The sequence below is a fragment of the Amblyomma americanum genome, chromosome 11 (assembly GCF_052857255.1).
Source record: "Amblyomma americanum isolate KBUSLIRL-KWMA chromosome 11, ASM5285725v1, whole genome shotgun sequence".
NCBI lineage: Eukaryota > Metazoa > Arthropoda > Arachnida > Ixodida > Ixodidae > Amblyomma > Amblyomma americanum.
Window position 1 is genome coordinate 39,182,858 of NC_135507.1, and position 23,894 is coordinate 39,206,751.

Here is a 23,894-nt window from a genome sequence, read left to right on the forward strand (position 1 = left end):
CTCATATAGGCTGTGCGCACCTTAAGAACGTTAATTTAAGACCCCCCGTTTACGATCGCTGCTAGTGCCAGCGGCACGCCATCACGATAGACCGCAGTAGTCCTGGTTGATAGTCAGGCTGTAAATATGATGAGAACTGAATATTAACTTTTTCTGTGCCAATGCATATGATGGCACATAGAACCCGCCCTGACGTCAATTCAAAATACTTGTTTATGGTGGTCCCACAAAATATAAGATGAACCTACTGTACTCTCAAGATATTTCATTCTCAATTTAGGAATATATAGACATGAAAATCGAGCATGTGTGTGCAGGTACAGACGGGGACAAGAGTCTCCGGACCACGTAGTCCGCAAACGCAGCCTTTAGTTCCATAATTAGCCGCCGACTGGAGACAACAGTCCTGGAGGTGAAAGAAGACGGTACACTTTCACCTGCAGGAATGTCTTCATTCGCCGAATAGCTTCATTCGCGTAGCACGTAGTCCAGAGACTTTTCTCCCCGACTATGCACTCAGAACTCAAACATTGTTGCGTCTTGATTGTGTTTATTACCCCGGGATCACTTTTGTTTCCACTGCGTGCCGCGGATGGCTACTTAAACACCTAATAAAACAGCTGTAATAAGTCCGGCGAAGTGCCAGTGGGAGAGGACAGGTAAAACGTTCGATTACAAAGTGCTGCACAAAGGGGGCGCTGTTAACTCGGAAAATGCGTTAGTTATTCAAACCTCAGCCGAAATCAAGAATGTGATATGGGCATGGGCAGAGCATGCATACCGAAGGAAACAGAGAGAGAGAGATAAGAACAGAAGTACGGAAAGGCAGGGAGGTTAACCAAGCGATGCGCAATAGGCTACGCTACACGTGAGGAGAGGAACAATGAAAAAAAAAACGGAAAAAAATAGCGGCAACGAAATGAGTCTCTCACGTGTCCATCGACCACTACAAAAAGGAGACATATGGCGCAAGCTTAAAGAATAAAGTTTATAGTGGGGAACGAAACCTCGAGTCTTTTAAGAACTTGAGGAGGCCCTTCAGCACTGTCTTTTCTGTTTAAGATTTTGCCCAAGGCCTCTGAATCTTGGTTTCTGTAAGAGGACGAGAGGAAAAAAAGACCATAATCCTTTACGCGATGAAGGAGCCGATTTTGACCAGAACGCAAGCGCACCAGGGACCTCAGAGAGTCAAATTCTTGTACGAAATTAGGATTTTTAAGGGGGATAAAGCGGTGAAACCCACACTTGAAAGTCCTAAATATAGTTTAGCGGAGGAGGCGTCTGTCCTACCGTGCACGTCTGTGGGCTTCAAGTTACCATCAAGAAGGCGCAACTGCCCCTGTGAACAAAAGCTTCAGCGTCGTCACCCAGCCCATTATTGCGAAGCGAGAACCGCAGATGAGCAAGACGTCAAAACGCGCGCGCTTCTCACTCGGGTTCACTGCGCATGCGTCGCACTCGAGCGAGCGCGGCGCTCGCCCGCGGCCCGAGCGCTGGGCGCTGACGGGACCCCGAGCGCTGAGTCGAAGCGCTGACGCCGACGCGGCCGGATGCGCTGACTGAGAGCTACGGAGCGCGCCGGACCTCTCCCGCATCGAATAGCGCCACGAAGACCTGTTGGCTGATTGCAGTCTGTACGTGAGGGTCGTTTCTGCAAGGGGCTTTGGAATTCGTCGACAGCGCCCTCCATTCTCGTTAGTTTTTTCTTATTTTCCTAGTTATTTATTGCTTTGTAAACTTTACCGCTGGGACGCGTTACATCTGTGTTTCAGCAAGACAAAGTTAGTTGCTGATCTCAAGGAAATAGTGAATAGCTCCCGAGTAGTACATTTCGCTCACTGTTTTTCCTGAAACTGCGGTTCCCTGTAACTTTCGAGCAAGAAGAAAGATATATCAATAAGCTGGTGTTGGCCTCGCATACATCTTGGCAGTTTTTGTGGACCGGTTGCCGGACATTCATGAGTGTTCCCTACAAGCTTTGGTGGATCCTTCGGTTGGTGCTGAAGAATTTATACTTGACCAGTGGAGGACATTTCGACACGCGCACTCAGCTGCGGCCTGCTTTTGCTTGGAAGGAAATTTCTGGAGAGAACATCGTTGCGATCAGCATTGTGAAACTGATTTGTGCTTCAACGTTTCCGCTATTGTGACGCATCAGAACTTTTTTGGCGGAGCTTTCTATGTGAGAGGACGAAGATTCTTCACAATTCGGCTTTATCGACTCTACTGTGTTGTCAGTAAGCTTTTCGTAGTGTTGAGTGGAAACTGCTGATTGAAGCCAACAGTGCTTTGCTTAAAAAAAAAAACCTGAGCGCGATATCTGGATTATTCACAGCTGCATCTTTCAGAGATATCTGAAGCTTTCTGATATGAAAGTACACGAATTTTCAAAACCTTTTCAAAGAAATTAATTCTTGCAAAAGCAAGGATTAAAAGTGGACGTGAACTAAACCGGAATAATTATATTCTGAGCGCGAAAGCGTTGAACGCATTATATTTCCTGAATTCGCATTAGAACTCTTCAGTTCTGTGAAGCTCAACTCCAAACAAAGAGAATACCTTGAACAAAACCCAACGCTTTTTATCTCAGCAGCGCCTCGTTTTTTTCTGCGGCAAAGTGGAAGATACTCCGAGCTGTTGATGATTGCATTCGCTGAGAAAAAAAAATACAAACTTTCGTTGAATTAATTACCGACGAGTGTATCCGTCGTCTCTGACAGCCCTTATAAGCGAACAGGCAGTTGCAGAATTCGGGACTGCTCAATTCTCGTGTCACCGACCCACACCGGACAAATGTGCTTAACTGCTCTACCGCTCTTCGGTCGAGAAAGGCAGCTCTGAACTTTCACAACGAATCTTCTGTGCAGCTAATCCCAAGAATTTTGTCCCCGAACGCTTCTTGGAGGAACATTCTGCTTAGGGGTAAGTCAAATTTTATTCAACTATTTCTGGGGGAGTTCTATTTGTCACCGAGTCCATCATTCCGAAGTGCTCCATTTTCCTCATGAATTCCTTTTCCTGCTCCATTTTCCTCATGAATTCCTTTTCCGCTGTGTCTAATGTCTTTATAATCGGTGACACAGCTAAAAGACAATCTCTCTTGTAAACTTTTGATTAAAAATGAGGCTAATGAAAAGAAGAGAGAAAAAGAATAGAGAGAAGTGCATTTCAAGAAAAAACCACAGCAAATATTTTAAAATACAAGAGCGCGCTGAATTACGCGCGGATTTCTAGGAAGGCCAGCTCATAAACGTAGAGCTCAGCAACTGGTGTGACGACAACATGAAGCGAAAGTGACCGCTAGGAAGTATAACGAAACGCGTGACGGATTTTATTGCTCTGACTACTGCTCTCATAAGACCACAAAAGTCAGAAAATGCTTTTAATGAATAATAACTATCTCCAGAAAAGAAAACTATATTATATGGCCAACTTTTCCGTAATTTACTCCCTTGGAGAGACGAATTTATTGCGCATCGAATGTAGCACGAATAATCTCCAGGCCGATTTTTAAAGTTATTTTCCCACACTTAATTACGCATGCTCGAATCCAATGCGAAGATCATTGAGAGATATCCAGCATTTCACAAAGCCTTACGGTTGCCTTACCGGAGCTTTAGAAGTGCGCAATAATCACTACTCCCCAAACTTAAACGTTTCTGCATGTTCTTTAACAGACTAAGCTATGCAGGGCACATACTGCTACATGTGGGGTTAATTCTAATTTGCTTAAAAGGAAAATAGCAGAAACACAGGACAACGAGAGAAATGTGTTGTACATTCCTCTCTTTGCCCTGCTTTCGCGCTCTTCCCTTTTCAGCAACATTAAACCATCCAGCCCGCAACAATGTCCTCGTATCCTAACTTCCCTATTCCTCAGATCTTTTTACGCAAAAAGCATAGTAAACTGAATAGACTGCAACTCCAAAAAGAAAAAAAAGTCATCCGAATAAAAAACATTGTGTGAGTTCACAATGCCGTGCAGATAATAACGGAAGTTGCCCTCAATCGCCTAGGGTTGTCATTATGCTCGTGAGGTACCTATGCTTGAGCAATGCGCATAAGCAATTAGCAGTCTTTAATCAGTGTTTCTTTACTGTTCCGGAAGCGTATGCGGAAAACGCTCCGGAAGTAAAAAAAAGGACGCAACTGTGCTCTGTTTTCGGTTGAAATAAAAGCCCACCTCATTTCATTCACGCAGAAACTAAATTACAGGATAATAATCTGTTTACGCTGTCATTAAACGGGCTGGAGAGTTAAACGGTATTATTCGTAAGCACAATCGACCCTGCCGTGTTCACTTCCTGCTGTTGAAATCTGTATCGTGATGATTGGTTTGACTCGGCAAATTTGTCTCGATTTCTTTTTTTTTTGTTCTATACCTCGGCGCTTTCGCAGCTGCGCTTTTTGTTTTGGCTTTCAACTTCTACGATCTCTTGTTGGCAGAGCTGAAATAATTATTCTTTTAGTGATGGTCACTTAGATACAGTTATGTTCGAACTGCTGAAATTCTCTATGTAATCCGTGGGTAGGACCAGAAGCAAAGGAAGCAGACAGTTGTGCTTTCATTTTTTTTTTATTGCGAGTAGCGTCTGAGACTTTTTTTATATTATTCCCCCCCCCCCCCTTCTGATATGTGACAGCATTTCAAAGAGCTTTTGTTAATTAAATAAGTCAGTGTTTTGCTAAATGTTTATCTGCAAACGAAGATATTTCAATGAAATGAAAAGGAGTAGTTTTTTCGGTTTAGAAACTCGGAATTTTAGAATGGCAATTCTGAAAAGATGGGCTACTTGACGTGAGTATCTAGCATATACCTTTCCATCATTAGCCGCCCAAGCAGGAACAAAACTTAAGAAAAGGTTACAATACGTAAAGAAGCGAAACAGATATCTTTCTAGATATCTTATTGTCTTGCCGCACGATAGCTGCTGAAGTTTGTAAATTGTATGTGGAAAGACGCTCACCAAATCTAATCATAAATCTCTTTTTATGTGAGCATCACGATATATTCGAAGCATTTCACATTTTTTTTTCGATTAATCGTTCACGCTTGCGCTAAGCACGACTCACTTTAATGAGCATCCTGTCCAATATTCAGCCCACTCGAAACTTGTTGAGCTTTGCATACCAAACCCGTTTTGCCGGCTACGCTTCAAAGCGTTTGCTACCACTAGGAGCACTACGCAATTAAAAACGAAGTGTAGAGATTTCTGAGGACCCAGTTCTTTTAAAAGCGGCTTTTGCGCTTCTCCCGAGTCCGAGCTGAAAGCCACAAGAAGACACAAGGAAATTCACAGAAAGTTTTTTTTTAGTAATGTTAAACGAAATAATGGAGAAGCGTCTAGTAACGAGGACAGCAGGAGAGCACACACAAGCACAAGCATCTCTGTGGCTTTCCTGCAGTCCTTGTGACTTGATGCTACGCCGTTATTGGCTTTAGCATGCCTGGCTAACATTCCCACTCCTATACGCTTCGTTTCAGTAGGATCTTATTTACTTGCTTTCGGATGGTGCCTGCATTTGAATGCACAGAAAGCCGCATTCACAAATGTAAAAAAAACGCAGTACAAGCGGTTTTCGTTTGCCGAAAGTATGCTGTCTGTCTAAGAAAAAGATAGAGAAAAAGAATAAAGACCGCACTGTGAAAATAAGGACGCAAGGGGGTCGTAAATTATCTGTGGCTCTTCGTATATGGCATTCGCCCAAATGCGCAGAATAGTCACAGCACCGGATGGGGCGTTATTTGAGGTCGAGGAAAATAAGTATCACCAGACGCACTGGCTACCACTTATTTCGAAAAATGGTGCCTGCAGATTACGTCTATAGACAGAGTAGTGAATGCGCGACAACCCTGGTAAAATAGTTTGTAGGGTACGAAAGCATCTCTCTTGAAGTGCTTGTCATATGCTGCTGAAGGCACGAATATGCGTCAAGTGAAAACGATTTATTTCCTTCTTTACGTGTTTTACACCAACCATATATATATATATATATATATATATATATATATATATATATATATATATATATATATATATATATATATATATATATATATATATATATATATATCGTTACGAAAAAACACTTCTTTAATAAAAGTATAATGCTTGGTTGAGGAACGCTTCAGTTAGGAAGAGATATTTTGCAGTCGACGTTCAGACTTGGGAGCGGTTATAAGATAAATGCTTCTAGACCAGTGCGACGTCGAAACGCAGAATAAAATATATTAAGCTATTAATTTTGACATCCGTAACATAGTGATTTCATGGTTATACACACACACACACACACACACACACACACACACACACACACACACACACACACACACACACACACACACACACACACACACACACACACACACACATATATATATATATATATATATATATATATATATATATATATATATATATATATATATATATATATATAATAGAGAAACGTATTTGGTTGCTAGTGCAAAGTTAAGGAGCGCTTAATTTGGACAGAGATTTTCTTAGTATATATATATATATATATATATATATATATATATATATATATATATATATATATATATATATATATATATTCATTCAGGCATAGATTTATTTTGAGTCGACGTTTCAGACAGAGCCTATCCTTTCTCAGTCTTGACAAAGGACAGGCGCTGTCCGAAACGTCGACTTAAAATAAATATATGGCTGAATGAAGCGTTTCTCAACTTTGCATTTTGCCTCTAGCAACCAAAAATGTTTATCTTTATATATATATATATATATATATATATATATATATATATATATATATATATATATATATATATATATATATATATATATATATATATATATATATATAGTATAGAAAGATAAACGTATTTGGCTGCTAGAGGCAAAAGTTCAAAGTTGAAAACGCTTCATTTAGCCATAGATTTATTTTGAGTCGACGTTTCGGACAGCGCCTGTCCTCAAGGACAGGCTCTGTCCGAAACGTCGACTCAAAATAAAGCTATGGCTAAATGAAGCGTTTTCAACTATATATATATATATATATATATATATATATATCTATATATATATATATATATATATATATATATATATATATGACCAGTCCTTATACAAACCGTAGCCTGTGCCTATAATTACCGAATGAATCTAATTAATAGGTGTTCCCCTACGCCCTCTCGTTCCTGGTACACACTAGGAGGCATGAGCTGCTGCTGTTATAGCAGCATTTGTAAAATTACTGGAAGGTGGTGTCGCTGTCAAACCTAGTGATAACAAAACACAGCTGACTGTGTAACCGTTCACAGAACTTCGGCTTTGTATTAGATTTCTACACATTCAGTATAGCACCTAAGTAAGAGTAACTTTATCTCGCCTAACATTTTGACGTTTTGCTAGTGTACATCTCAAAGGTAGTAAATAATTCCGAAGTTGGGAATAAAGAGGATGTCAGTGTAGAAGCTGTAGGCTTTAAAGACAGGAATGCAGTTATTTCCAGTGGGAATCAAAGTTCGTGTTGAAGGAATTTGTGCCCCTATTGTTTGTGTGGAGTAAACTATTCTCTTGCTTTCTTCCTTTAACTACATCACAATAATTATCACTTTATTACCTGCTCTATTCATAGGCAAAACACATTCGTAATTCAAAACATATACTAAGCCACATTTGTAAGTACAGTTTTAATCGGCTACTACTTCTATATTCGTATGGTACTATAAGCAATAAACGGCAAAGAACAACATGAAAAAACAAAGAACTCACACCCACATTTCACATGTTTTCCACCTGTAAATAGTTTCAACAAAGGCTATTTAGCAAAAGAAAAACTATTTTTAACGCACCATGCTGACATCGACAAATGTTAGCTGCTGCGGTATCTTTAGCTTTTTCGCTATTTCTGATGATCACAGGGAGTTTAAATAATCGGCCCTCAAAAACGGCTACAAGTAGGAAAGTAATTTGTTACTGAGAGTGCAACCGTTCATCGACTCATTTAGGTGTAGTGGGACTGAAATGTTATTTTATGCTCTTTTTCTTTTTAGGCCCTGATACGAACTTGTTTTCTACCCGACGTTAGGGAGCTATTAATTTTAAAATCAGTTTTACGCCTGGTTTCCCACTAGATACGACACAAACGGTTCAACACAATTAAAAAAAATTTGCAAAATGGAAAAGTGTTGAGTAATTTCATGTCGTAACGTCGGGTTAACTTGTAAGGCGAAAAATTGAATGCTAAAAAAAAGCACCGTTCCTAAATATACGAACAGAAAAGATATCTTACGAGTGCCCTAAGCAAGCAGTTGCCAGCCTAGAAGCGAAGCAGTTAACATAGCAGGGAAATGTCACACTACAGTCTGACATGACTCGATAAGTTTTTGTTTTCTGGAACACATTTCTCTTTAGCTGTACACTTTAGTAGATCGCTAAATCATCGTGTGTTTAGAAACACCTAGAGCTTTCTTTTTAGAGAGCAGCTCTTAAACGCCCGTTCATGGGTAGAACGGCGTCACCGCCATTGGTGTAACCGAGCCAAACTATAAGTAAACAAATAAATAAATAAGTATATAAATAAATAAATAAAAAATCCCGCGACTCCCAAACTTTTGTCGACTTTTTTGTATAAGAGCAATCGCTTAAGTTTAAATATGCCAACACGTGACAAATTTATGAAAAAACCACAGTGATGTTTTAACGATAAGAGGAAACGACTCATTAGCACTACACGGTTTAATCAATATAGTGTGCGGGGGAATCAAGCTGGTAATGTTCCTCCTCTCTAAACTCTGAATTTCAATACGCTTGTCTATTCAGCCGTTGCCTTCGAGCCTCAATATGTCGGAGCTGTCTTTTTCCTTTGTGTGTTCAATTCATGTGCCTGCATCGGGTAAGAATTCAAAATTTATCCTGCCTCAATAACAGGGTTGTCGTCACCCCTTTTTTTTCATTTGCACTTGAACTGCATTGCCGGAAATTGATGCTGAAACCGCCTATTTGTTCACAGCTCGCTGAGAAGAAATAATTACTACAAAAAGGCTCGGAGCTAAATGTTTAAGTTTGAGTCTACCGGATGGCGCCACTGCTCCGTCATTGAGTATTTTAACTCAACTTTAGGGAAACCCACCAATCTTTTGCAGTTTGGAGCATTTTTTTTCTTTTCAATATGGCGTTCTGCATACTCGCTGAGCGGCTGTTAGCGTTCTACAAAGAGACATTCAGAAGATTTAGACAACCAGCTAACCTTAATCATACGCAGCGTTAAAACTAAAGGAGGAAATAGATTAGAGCACAAATATACAGTGCAGACAATAGACATTCAATGATTTGCCACAATAATCGGATAGATACTACGGAAATGAAAATCTACTCGAAGACTTCGATATGGTTAAGGATAGAGATCAGGTTGCGATATTTGCTGCGAGACTGACCATTGCTGCCGCAGTCAAGAGCTTATCCAAGATAGGCAGGAGAGGCCTTTCTTTTGCTGTGCTTAACGTTGTGCCTCTTTACTGATGGTGTAACGAAGTAGGCCGGTTTTAAACAACTTCAGGCGCAGTACATGAAAACCACATTCGGTTAAAATCATAACGATTGTATTCCCTCTCGCAAAACACAACAGATATTCGCGTAGTGTTTTGGGATCTCACCACAAAAATTCTTGCAGTAACAACAGGATTTTATGTACTATTGAGCAGCCTCCTGTTGTAACGACGGGGCCAATTCTGTCCCAAAAACAGACAACTTCAAAATACTACAGAAAAATCCGTCTTAATGACAGGACTACAAAATTTCTGCTGTATTTTATGGCCGGTTCCATCGCATTTTTCCACAGGGCTTTCATAACTTCCCAACGTAAAACTGTGCAAAGCTTGGGTATTCATTTTCCTTCCATTTCTGTTCTGCACTTTCTTTTTGCTCCGCATAGTTACATACAGGTTTACGGAAGCGTTGAACTTCGTCAATTTAACGTGACACAAGGAATCCATTGCCACCATTTTCGGCGAGACAGTACTGTATGCCAGAGCGCGTACTGACGACTGCTCGTCGTGGCATAAACAAAAAAATAACATCCTCGCCACCATGCCCGAATAGGCATTACATATCAAAGGTGGCGGTCTTATAAACGCGAGCGCGTCCTCCTCTTGCTCAGCGGCGGTGGCGGAAGCAACATCGGCAAAGAATAACTGAAAATCCTTCGCTTTGCAGTTCTTGGCCAGGCCTACAGCGATACACCTGGTGAACTAAAGTGGCAAGAGCGACGACGATCGGCCCCGCAAGATACCGGCACAAGCAGCGCCAGCCAGGAGCATATAAAAGGACGAGGCTCACCTGTGCCCCCCACACTTGCTCAGCGGCGGTGGCGGAAGCAACATCGGCAAAGAATAACTGAAAATCCTTCGCTTTGCAGTTCTTGGCCAGGCGTACAGCGATACACCTGGTGAACTAAAGTGGCAAGAGCGACGACGATAGCCCCGCAACCACAGTGATGTTTTAACGATAAGAGGAAACGACTCATTAGCACTACACGGTTTAATCAATATAGTGTGCGGGGGAATCAAGCTGGTAATGTTCCTCCTCTCTAAACTCTGAATTTCAATACGCTTGTCTATTCAGCCGTTGCCTTCGAGCCTCAATATGTCGGAGCTGTCTTTTTTCTTTGTGTGTTCAATTCATGTGCCTGCATCGGATAAGAATTCAAAATTTATCCTGCCTCAATAACAGGGTTGTCGTCACCCCTTTTTTTTCATTTGCACTTGAACTGCATTGCCGGAAATTGATGCTGAAACCGCCTATTTGTTCACAGCTCGCTGAGAAGAAATAATTACTACAAAAAGGCTCGGAGCTAAATCTTTAAGTTTGAGTCTACCGGATGGCGCCACTGCTCCGTCATTGAGTATTTTAACTCAACTTTAGGGAAACCCACCAATCTTTTGCAGTTTGGAGCATTTTTTTTCTTTTCAATATGGCGTTCTGCATACTCGCTGAGCGGCTGTTAGCGTTCTACAAAGAGACATTCAGAAGATTTAGACAACCAGCTAACCTTAATCATACGCAGCGTTAAAACTAAAGGAGGAAATAGATTAGAGCACAAATATACAGTGCAGACAATAGACATTCAATGATTTGCCACAATAATCGGATAGATACTACGGAAATGAAAATCTACTGGAAGACTTCGATATGGTTAAGGATAGAGATCAGGTTGCGATATTTGCTGCGAGACTGACCATTGCTGCCGCAGTCAAGAGCTTATCCAAGATAGGCAGGAGAGGCCTTTCTTTTGCTGTGCTTAACGTTGTGCCTCTTTACTGATGGTGTAACGAAGTAGGCCGGTTTTAAACAACTTCAGGCGCAGTACATGAAAACCACATTCAGTTAAAATCATAACGATTGTATTCCCTCTCGCAAAACACAACAGATATTCGCGTAGTGTTTTGCGATCTCACCACAAAAATTCTTGCAGTAACAACAGGATTTTATGTAGTATTGAGCAGCCTCCTGTTGTAACGACGGGGCCAATTCTGTCCCAAAAACAGACAACATCAAAATACTACAGAAATATCCGTCTTAATGACAGGACTACAAAATTTCTGCTGTATTTTATGGCCGGTTCCATCGCATTTTTCCACAGGGCTTTCATAACTTCCCAACGTAAAACTGTGCAAAGCTTGGGTATTCATTTCCTTCCATTTCTGTTCTGCATTTTCTTTTTGCTCCGCATAGTTACATACAGGTTTACGGAAGCGTTGAACTTCGTCAATTTAACGTGCCACAAGGAATTCATTGCCACCATTTTCGGCGAGACAATACTGTATGCCAGAGCGCGTACTGACGACTGCTCGTCGTGGCATAAACAAAAAAATAACATCCTCGCCACCATGCCCGAATAGGCATTACATATCAAAGGTGGCGGTCTTATAAACGCGAGCACGTCCTCTTCTTGCTCAGCGGCGGTGGCGGAAGCAACATCGGCAAAGAATAACTGAAAATTCTTCGCTTTGCAGTTCTTGGCCAGGCCTACAGCGATACACCTGGTGAACTAAAGTGGCAAGAGCGACGACGATCGGCCCCGCAAGATACCGACACAAGCAGCGCCAGCCAGGAGCATATAAAAGGACGAGGCTCACCTGTGCCCCCCACATCTCTCTCCTTTTCATCCTTTCCAACAATCACTGAAGAAGAAGTGCCCCCCACACTTGCTCAGCGGCGGTGGCGGAAGCAACATCGGCAAAGAATAACTGAAAATCCTTCGCTTTGCAGTTCTTGGCCAGGCCTACAGCGATACACCTGGTGAACTAAAGTGGCAAGAGCGACGACGATCGGCCCCGCAAGATACCGACACAAGCAGCGCCAGCCAGGAGCATATAAAAGGACGAGGCTCACCTGTGCCCCCCACAATTGCTCAGCGGCGGTGGCGGAAGCAACATCGGCAAAGAATAACTGAAAATCCTTCGCTTTGCAGGTTGGTGTGCTTTCACTTATTGAAGTCATAAGAAACCTTCTGCCAAACGCCGCCGCCGCTGTTGTTGTTTTCTATTGTGCCGCATGCTTTTCCATCGCGAGTGCTATGGGTGATCCTGTTTGTGATATATGCCTGGTTTGTAATCAGTCACTTCCAGCAGAGGGCTCGTCCCTTACCTGCTCAGAATGCCGATACGGTTACCACTTAGACGCTTGTTCTAATACGACGAAAACTGCCCACAAAGCAATGGCAGATATCGATAAAAAAAATTGGAAGTGTCAAACATGCGCAGTTTCAACTGCTCGAGGCTCAAAAATTGTAACAAAGGTACAGAATGAGCAGTCTCTGACAGAAAGGATGCTAATGGAAATCAACAAAAAGCTCTGTGAACTACCGGAAATCAAACAGAAGTTAGATATCCTTTTCCAGGTCAAAGAGAGAGTGGAAAGTATGGAAAAGTTTGTTCAGCATCTTTCAGATCAGTATGATGAAGTGCTGGCCAAAATGCAGCTTCAGTCGACTGAGATTGTCACTTTATCAAAAAGGGTTGAAAAGATTGAGGCACAGATTCAGTCAGAGAACACTAACCCGGAAATCTGCGAACTACGACAGCAAATAAACAGTCTGGAACAATACAGCAGGCGGAATAACTTGGAAGTACATGGACTTGCACAAACTAAAAATGAAAACTTGTTCCAAAAAATCAATGCTATAGCCCAGGACCTAGAGCTTCCTCAGTTGACTGAGCACGACGTTGAAGGCCTTCATAGACTGCCCGGTCATCATCATCATCATCATCATCATCAGCCTTACTACACCCACTGCAGGGCAAAGGCCTCTCCCAAGTCTCTCCAATTAACCCTATCCTTTGCCAGCTGCATCCACCCTTTGCCTGCAAACTTCTTAATCTCATCCGCCCACCTAACCTTCTGCCGCCCCCTGCTACGCTTACTTTCTCTTGGAATCCACTCCGTTACCCTTAAGGACCAGCGGTTATCTTGCCTTCGCATTACATGCCCTGCCCAAGCCCATTTCTTTCTCTTAATTTCGACTAGGATGTCATTAACCCGTGTTTGTTCCCTCACCCACTCTGCCCGCTTCCGATCTCTTAACGTTACACCTATCATTTTTCTTTCCATGGCGAGCGAGACTGCCCGCTAAACGTGGCAAAACCCCGGCAGTTCTGGTTCGCTTTTCCTCACGTGTAACGAAGGACCAATGAATGGCAAAGAAGCAAAGTATGCGGGAAGCTGAATCCACAGTGTACTTTCTTGACAATTTAACAGCGCAGAACAAAAGGCTCATGTGGATGATGAAGACAAGGGCCACAGAAAAGCAGTATGAATATGCTTGGCACAGTAATGGAAAGCTTTTTGTGCGCAATTGCCAGGGTGAAACGGCAATACGGATCGCGTGTGTTGCTGACCTGGAAAATATCATCTAAGCAGGCACCGCCTCTACTTCGTCTTACTGATCAGTTTTTTTTTTATCATTTTTCTTTTATGGCATCACAAACAAAGCCTGTTTACTACGATGCTTTATCTTTTAACTCTACGGTGCGCAGTTGTCTGGTTCACGAAAATGACAGGATGTCAGTCTTTCATGTGAATATTAGAAGTCTAAAAAATGAGCACTTTGAAATGCAATCAGCTTTGGATTCCCTGAATCATAGATTTGATATACTAGCGTACACTGAAACATGGTTCACAAATCAAAATGATGTTATTTTCTTTCGTGGCTACAAGTTTGAAGGCGTGTTCAGAGAAAACCGTAGAGGAGGTGGCGTCGCATTGTATGTTAATGAAAACCTTGACTATAAAGTTTTATCAGATTTTTCTCTTGTCGATGCCAACTACGAATCGGTTGCTATAAAATGTCATGGAACACTGATCGCTTGTATTTATCGACCCCCATCTAGTGAAAGTGCCGAATGTATCAAATTTGTGCGTGATCTTCTTGAATATGCTTGTATCATAAATATCCATGTTGTTTTGGTTGGAGACTTTAACATTGATCTTTTGTCAAATAGCTCCTCGCGACGTCTCTTTTGTGAAGCCGTTGATGCATTTCTCTGCACCAATGTTATTCAGTCACCAACAAGAATAACCTTAGAGAGGGACTCATTATTAGATTTATGTGTTACAAATCATGAGTTATCAAGTGTGCTATCAGGTGTGCTTACATTTGATTTGAGCAACCATCTGCCTATATTCTGTTTTTTTCCTCGAGCGATAAGAAAAAGGAAGCAAGTACCACCTCCCCAGATAGTATATCGCAGTTTCAATCAAGAAAACTTAGCTAGGTTTAGATCCATGATGGAAAGCACTCCCTGGAGCGAAGTTTACAATGAGTTAAATCCTAGTATAGCGTACAATATCTTTCTTCAGTTAGTAAAAAGCAAATATGACACCGCATTTCCTTTGACAGTGGGAAAAACTCACAAAAAGTCTCGAAAGCCGTGGGTTACGAGAGAGTTATATCGACGAATTCAAACCCGTGACAGGCTTTTTGACAAATTCATCCAATCAAAAGATCCAGTCATACTTAAGGAATATAAAAAACTTAGAAATAAGTTAGGCTCTGATATTAAAAAAGCTAAGAAACAGTATTATCAGAATAAATTTTCAGCAGTCTCCAATTGCCCTAAGAAAATATGGGATTGTTTGAGCGACCTCATGGGAAGGGCGACGACCCATATTCCCAGCACATTAACATTCAATGGTGTTGAATACAGTGGCGCTGCTTTGGCAGACAAGTTTAATGCTCATTTCCTATCCTCTGGCGAATCATCTCAGAAGCAGGATAGAAATCATGAAATTGCTCAGTATATTGCCTCTCCAATTGGTAGTTACATATTCTTGAATCCTTGCAGTGAACATGAAGTATTCACATTCCTTAGAAGCCTAGACAAATCCACTGTGGCAGGCGCAGATGAAATTAAGGCCGAGCCTATTACTGCTGTTGCCGATCTAATTAGCTTGCCCTTGCAGCATATATGTAACAACGCGTTAGTTCAAGGTATTTTTCCAGATGGTATGAAAATTGCCAGAGTGGTTGTTTTGCACAAAAGTTGCCCTTATGACAATATAAACAACTACAGACCTTTATCTGTACTCCCTTTGTTTTCTTAACTACTGGAATATTTGATCAAAATCAGACTGTGTAAGTTCTTTGAAGACAGACAAATTTTTGTTAACGAACAGTTTGGATTTCGTTAGAAGTCAACAGAAATGGCATTGCTTAGTATAAAGGAAAAAATATTTTCTAATATGGATGACAAAGAGTTCACAGTTGAACTTTTTTTAGATTTCAGGAAGGCACTTGATTAAGTTAAACATGACATTTTATTTTATAAGCTGCCGTTTTATGGCATTCGAGGAGTTGCCTTAAATCTGATCCGTACTTATCTTTCCGGTCGCGTGCAGTATACATGTTTGAATGGTCACCAATCACAACCTGGCCAATTAATATACGGTGTTCCACAAGGGTCTATTTTGGGTCCAATATTTTTCATTCTTTATATCAATGATATAATAGCCATCCCTCGAACTCCCACAATAATTTTATATGCAGATGATACCAGTGTATTTTTTTCAGGCATGCGTCTTAGTAATATTCAGGCTGAGGCAAATGCATGGTTACAAGAATTGTCTTTATGGTTGAATATAAATAAACTAGAGGTAAATGTTAATAAAACAAAGCTTATTGTATTTAAGGCACGTAACAAGCCTGATAACAGTGAAATTAAGCTTACATTCAAAAATAGCGTAATTGAGCGTGTTTCTTCCTACAAATTTTTAGGCATAATCTTTGAAGAACACTTGAGGTAGACCCTGCATATTGATAAGATTCATGCCAGCATATCAAGGTCATTATGTGTATTGCATAAACTTCGAGACCTTGTTCCGAAATGGCTGAAGTGGCAATTATATTATACCCTAATTCAATCACATCTTCATTATTGTTTACTTGTTTGGGGATCTACAACGAAAACTAACCTCACGAGGCTGATAACATTACAGAAGAAAGCAATACGATACGTAGAAAACCTTGCATACAATGATCATACAGGTTTGTACTTCTCTAAGCGTTCTATTCTAAAAGTCAATGAATTATTTGAGTTGAAACTGCTTTTTTATGGGTTTAACGATTTCAAACATCATCCCACTAAATATGTTCAATTAAACTCTAGTAGTGACGTGCCTTATAAACTAAGACACGTCAGTTACACAGTACCATTCGTAAGGACTAACTATGGAACCGAAATGCTTTCATATTTGATTCCCAGTCTTCTAAATAAACATACACAGGCCATAGAAATTATTCAGAAATCTGTTTCCCAAAAGTCTTTCAATAGAAATGCTAAAGCTTACCTCCTTTCTCGTCCGAATAATTAAACGGTTGTTCACGCAGAAATTCTTGATGTCCCTGTTTTCCGTCAACTCTGTGAATTTTCATGTTTTTCTTATTGTGATGTGCCTTGTAAATATTTACTTTATAATTATGTCATTGCAAGAGTATGCACCTTCCTCCTAGTTTTACCTTGTATAATTATGTTTTTTTGCCGCTTGTCCTGAGCATTGTATCGGGTGCTTGGGCCCCGTCAGGCAGAGCGCATCTGCCTTTTGCCCCTGTATCCGAGACCTTGTTGTCTGAAATAAAGATCTATCTATCTATCTATCTATCTATCTATCTATCTATCTATCTATCTATTTATCTATCTATCTATCTATCTATCTATCTATCTATCTATCTATCTATCTATCTATCTTGGAGCCATATGCAACAAATGAGACTTCAATCCTTACATTAAAAAAAGAATGAAAGTTTTATTCCCGCTGGTATAGTGGCTTTAGGGATGAAAGGCTGTGGCAATGAACAGCTTCAAAATAAAAAAAACGTAAGCCAGCCAGTTTTATTACCTTCTTCCTTTTGTTTGGCCTGCACAATGAGCTGTGATTTTACTGAACGCTGTGACTTTGCATTGTGACTTCAATTTCCTGCTACTTTCTTTTTTCCTTAACCTTTTTATCCCCTTACCCCTTTCCCCCGTGCAGGGTAGCAAACCGGTTATTCTTCCGGTCAACCTCCCTGCCTTTCCTCCTCCTCCTCCTCCTTGTCCTCATTTTGCAAGAAATTGAATGGAGACATTTAGCAAATTTTTGTGTTTGAACTTGTGATGTCCGAACTTGTGAACACGTTGTGTGTGTGTCCCAACTTGCGTACTCAGTTTGTCTTGAAAGCCGGCCATATTTGTCTTAACTTTCTGCGCTCTTCCGTGCAGACAAGGGTAGAAATTTGGGCGAGCTGTGATCGGCAGTTCATGACATGATGGTGTAGCGCAAATAAACACAACACGAAAAGAACTGTGACCGAGACACGTTAGTACGTGTTGTATATCGCACTACGCTTCGCTGCTCTCTAGATTACCCAAAGGTGGCCGACCTTGTTCTTCGCTGAAGTACTTATTTGATTTTTTTCTTTTTTGCCATGATCCTAATTAGTTCCTGGAAGAAAAGAGAGAAATGTTCTGTTACTATCAATAGTTGTTTTTTTTTTCGGGACGGCTGTTACGCGGTTGGTTTACAGGATTCCTCAGTCATTATGTTAACGAGAACTCAGACGCAAGAAAGCTAATTCCAGAGTGGCGTAGTAACATGCACCGTTCTTGACTCGGCAAGTCATCGCTACTAACTTTTCGAAGCACACCTTCTGAGTTTGCCGCTCCTTGAATATGATGAGAGGGGAATGAAGGGAAAGTGGAGTTTAGGGAGCAGACGCTGCAAGCAATTACGTGCAGGCGTCTCGTATAACGTAACAGCCTTTCTTCCGAAACGCCGACTTCGGGAAACTAGGACCCGAAAGCGAGTTTCTTGTTCCTTCCGAAACGAAGCCAGGGCATTCATTAGCGCTTGAGACTTTCATATGGAAGGCGGCGACTTGATAGCAAGCCGCCTCGAAGTGCGAAAGCGATAATAAAAGTTACGTGCAATAAAAGTGAGCACAAAAAAAAAATTGAAATGGTGATGTACGAAACGCGAAGCAATTGCATTAAAAGCCATGGACATGCAAAACAGTGTGAAGAAAGACGTGGCACCGCTCTTTTTACCATGCAAAGTGAACATTGATGAAAGACGCTTGCGAGTCTTGCAACATGTCGTATTAGTCATTCTTCCCGTTATATTTGGGTGCTACGCAGCATGAAAGGTTATAATAAACCTAAAACACCTCCAACCAAAACATTTAATTTTAGACCCAACGATTCGGAGCCAGCTCGGCTCCATCTTCAAAGGCATATGCGCTTATGCACCCAACTCTCACATGCATTTTCGCTCTTTCCCTAAATAGCGCAGAGTAGAAGTTTCTTTTAAAGCTAGCCGTTACTCAGTTTCAGTGCAGAACATGCGGGAAAGATATAAATTTGACTGCGGGCAGCAAGGCTTGAAAAAAAATAATAAACACATATAAACTACATCACAACAACTCTAAGAAACACAAAAACTGCTTCACAAAATTTGGGGCCCTCTAGAGACACATGGATCAAAGAAAAAAAAATACGACAGCAGTGAATAAGAATTCATGTTTTTTTTTCCACGCCGAGTGCATAAAACAATCAGGGGAAAAGTTCACAGCAATACAACACACGCAATTGGTGTTGTATTATTTTTATGCTTTGCATGCACATTGAAATATTGCTGTCTGCCGCCATGCAATTAGTTCCTGGCCCTTGTGAGGCCTCATACGGGGCGTTTAGTCAAGAAATTTGTCCAGTGATTGCTGTAAAATAAATTATCAATCTGAATCGCTAAGGTACAGGTAAAATGACTGGTTACCGCAGCACCTGCTGCACCCGATTCTGAACAAGGTGCCTAAAAATGAGGGTTTTCTTGTTGTTGCGATATCTGTGTTACTGATAACTACAAGAACCCTAACTCGTTTCTAGGAATAGTTTGGGTATTTCAGTTCCTCTAAATGGCATGGATAATTTATTTATCAGGCTGACAGTTTAAAGACGCTGTACAAAAAAAAACTGATTTGCAAATTAATAAAAATTTTGCAAGAATATTTTTTATACTTAAGCAGAAGGAAGTGTCCTAGCCGCTTTTTTGTGGCTCCTTTATAGATGTTTTTTGCACCCCGCTATGGCCGCATTTACCTTGTTTTGAAGCAGCCATTGAGTAAGATTAGATTCCTGAATGAAGCGGACCCTCACATATCGCCAGTTTGCAAACTTCAGGGTATGCTGAAATGTTGTGTGAAAAGCGTGAATTAAGACCTACTTTTGATATCAAGAGTGCTTCAACGTTTATTGCGCTGTCACAAACTGTACGGCAACACACTTTCTAAATCAGTATCAAGCTTCAAAGGCAAATTATCGAGGGATTAGTTAACCGCCAACTGTTTTCCGGTAACCTCCTTAGTTAGCATTCCTTTAGGTAAATACAGCGCTTGTTTATCTTTTCCTTTTATACTCAATAATGTAACTATTTTGGAAAGGGGACTCATTTATCCCTTTTTAAAGCTCAATCATATGTATTGCGATTAGACGTGTTTACTGCGCATTTGGGCAAACCTGGCTGGATAATATCTTCAAATTTCAAAGTCATAAAAACTTCAAAAAGTTTGAGCTGTTTTGGTTTGTTAAGTCATTTTTTTCAGTTTCTTTCTACAGAGTTTGCCCTTCGGACAAAATAAGGCTCAGGGGTATTTCGTCACTCACAAAGTACTCCGCATTCGTTCTAATCTTTCGCGTATCGTGACCGAAGGCCCATTACTTTAAAAGCGCAAACAGCCGAGATAAGTTCCATCAGCATTTGCTTAAAAATTTCATTCTTCATGCTCTTCTTACCAGCACAACCGCTGGTAACGGTAAGTACAAAATAACCGCTCTCAACGCCGCCGGATATCTCTCTCCCTCTCGCACACTTCACACAGCACAAAGCTTCCTTCTCTCCTTCCAGCATGTTCCTCGAGAAGCTTGCGTCATATTCCTTGCGTTCCAATTTTCCGACTGGGTGGATGCACTTAATTTTCCGCCATGATGCTCCTCGAACACCGCACGGCGAAGATCGCCACCGCACGCCAGTTTCATAATGGGCGGAGTTGCCTTTCAAGCAACCGCCTAATACACAGGCTGGGCTCTCGAAAGTTATACCCGCGAACTCAGAAACGCAGTTCAGAGATTCGCGGGGTGCATTGAGTAATGTGCGCATTAGAAGCACGTAAAACACCCTTCGAAGTAAACGTTTTTCACGAACTGACTGCAGAAGAGCTCGATGGCTTTTAGGCTGCAGCTCGCACGAAACAGCCTTTGGATAGTGTTGGATTGGTTCGAACTCAAGCCTACCTTTGTGCACTCGTTTAGCGCAGGTTTTGTTCGCGGGAATAGTACCCGCTTGGAGAAAAATGGTAAGGCTTTGTATCATGTCAACTGATCATGATGAGGTGGTGGCGCAGATGTTGATGTTAACATTTCTTTTTGCACAGGGGCATCTGATGCAAAACAGTGCTTTGGCTCAAGGCAGATTTGTCTACCCATGATAGGTCAAAATCCCATTTCCGAAGCATTTCACCTTAAATAAGCCGAGCACCACGTCAAGGCAATGCTAGCACCCTTTGTATCACCGGTGGTTATTCGGCAGCAGGTGGGATCGAACCGCGCACCTTCCGCATGCTAGGCGGATGCTGAAACCTAGCCTCAGCTGTGGTATCGCATCTCAATTGTAAGATCTTTTATTATTCACAAGACTCACAAGTACTTATGGGGCAGAAAATTTTAGGGTAGCCGAAAGTTCAAATTTATCTGAGTGGAATGCAACCAACTGACAAAAATAAAGATGTAATGATAAGATAGACGGAGAAAGCAGGAGTGCCTTTAACAAACTGACATTAGATACAACTTACCTGAAATCAAGAGAATGAAATAGACAGGGGCAGTGCAAGGAGCGTTCAGAAGTGAACAATTACATCTTAGTATAAGAAATGTGTTCTCCAAGATGACTGAGGTTCAGGTCGGCGGATAGGGTTAGAAAATTTGTGTAGCACAGTGTTACCACAACTGGCTCTTACCACAACTGCGCTGATTTGATACGATTAAAACATACTTTTGCATTCAAATAGATTTATAGCCATGGAAAAAAACTCGGCAGGCGGATCCACCGACAGGCTTGAACCCGACCGCGGTGGCTGCGTTTTTATAGAGGCAAAACGCTAAGGCGCCCGTCTGCTGTGCGATGTCAGTGCACGTTAAAAATCCCCATGTGGTCGAAATTATTCCGGAGCTCTCCACTACGGCACCTTTTTCTTCCTTTCTTCTTTCACTCCCTCCTTTATTCCTTCCCTTACGGCGCGGTTCAGGTGTCCAACAATATATGAGACAGATCTTTCGCCATAAAAACCAATTATTAATTATTATTATCCACCGAAAAATAATTTTTTTGGGGCGGCCTGGCAAGAGAGAGAGAGGGTTTATTGATAGGAAAGGCAGCGAGGTTGGCCTGAAAAATAAATATCTGGCCTGCTACTCTGCTCTGGGGGTTGGGAAGAGGAGATAAAAGAAGGTCACGATGGGGGACGATGATGATGGGAGGAGGCAGATGAAAAACTACTTTAAAAATAAAAAAAATAAAAAACAAGGCACACTTTCTGACATCACAAATGTGAGACAAGGTCCGTGTCGCTCAAGAAGCGTGAGCAAGATTAATAAAGTCTACAGAATCACCAGGAGACATGCGTGATCCAACCTCTCGAACCAAGTCCAGCTTACTGACCAGCGAGGAAACCAGAAAACAATTACTTTTTCTTGATTCCGCCTTCCGCAAGCTTTTCTCCGCGGCTGTACATAACCTATTGTTCTCGACAACGACGACATCGTCGATGTGTTGGCTCACACAATGCTGGCTCATGCTCAAGCGAGCCACTTACTATGCCCAAGCGGACATTAGGTATATATGATGTGTGCGGTTCAACTTCACAGTCGTCCTCGTGGAATATAAGAAACCCCGAAGGAGGGCTCCAGATTAATTCCGTCCGTCTGTATTATTTAGCGTTTTCCGAACCCTTAAGATGAAATACCAACTAGCCCCTATAGTAGCTCTTCTATATTATTTGACACACATTCGCATCGCAGAGCACAACACAATCTTTTGCAATTTGTTTCTGTAGAGATAAAGCAACTGCGAGAAGGATATGCTCGTTAAAACATAGTGACAGCAGAAAAACGGCAAAACCGTTGCGACAGCTACAGTGAGGTAACTGCACTGCAATAATAGTGATAAGTGGCTCATTTGGTATAGTGACATATTAAGAGGAAACTGAGCAGCAAAAGATAAGAACTAACGGCTGTTGATCGAAATATTAAGCAGCTATCAAACACTGTTTTCTATTAATGCGCAGTTTAACCTATGCCTAGAGAATAACTTAAGCAAACATGAGTCTGTATTTGTTCGAAAAAAGCATTTCGCTGCCAGTGAGATGAAAGAGGCAATCCTAAAGGAGGGAAACATGCAGAGACCCCTTATAAAAATTTCTTTATACAGTCTATAGACTCTGTATAGACTTATGTCTACAAAGTCTATAGACTGTCTATAGACAAATTTTAGAGAACAGTCTAAAGGCAGTACAAATCCTAAAGACATTCTACAGACAATGAATAGATTTATGGCAATAAGCTTTTATAAGACTTTTCTCAATAGACAGTATATAGACTATGAATAGGCAAAAATATCTATAGGAAGGCAAGAGAGTCTATAGACTCTCTGTATACCATTTTTGTAAGAGTGGGCCACAGTATTCTTTTTTCTCATCTGCTGTTCCACATTGTACCCTCTTCTTCCCGTGTCTCTTCTTTGCTGAAGATGCTGCTCCTTCAACTTACGGACGCCTTCCAGGTTTAAAACTCGTCTGACGCTTCAAGCCGCAACAAAAATTCTTTTTTTTTTCCTTGAGCAACGGCGTGGACACCTATTGGTGACAAGAGCATTTATATGTAGGTCGCATACTGTAAGTAAGGTGCGTTGGGATAAGGGAAGAGGTTTCATTATTCTCCCTGCAAATAATAGAGGTAGAGCTCGTCTTCAGGCTGATTGGTTAACCAATAAAAATATTTTCGGCCGCTGCGTAATCTAGGCTTCTTCAAGCACAATGCTCCATTCAGTAGGTTTGGTTTAGGGGGTTTGACGTCCCAAAGCGACTTAGGCTATGCAGGACGCCGTAGTGAAGGGCTCTGGAAATTTAGACCACCTGGGGTTCTTTAACGTGCACTGACATCGCAAAGTACACGGGCCTCTAAAGTTTCGCCTCCATCGTAAATCAACCACCGCGGCCGGGATCGAACCCGCGTATTTCGGGTCAGCCGCTGAGTGTCGTAACCACTCAGCCACCTTAGCGGCTCTCCATTAAATAGTTTGATTGTTAAATAAACACTGGTCACG

General features: G+C 41.4%; 1 protein-coding gene across 2 annotated transcripts in view; it reads left to right on the top strand.

The window, feature by feature from the left end:
- Positions 1–23,894, top strand: part of LOC144111189 (cholecystokinin receptor type A-like) — a 156,094-nt gene that overhangs the window by 36,513 nt on the left and 95,687 nt on the right. Inside the window, exons 1-2 of one of the 2 annotated variants that reach the window (XM_077644374.1) lie at positions 1,521–1,694; positions 2,868–2,922. The exons of the other annotated variant lie outside the window; for it this stretch is intronic. The gene's annotated coding sequence lies outside the window, so the exon portion shown is untranslated. Of the gene's footprint in view, positions 1–1,520; positions 1,695–2,867; positions 2,923–23,894 lie in introns of those variants that run through there. 2 annotated transcript variants of the gene reach the window in all.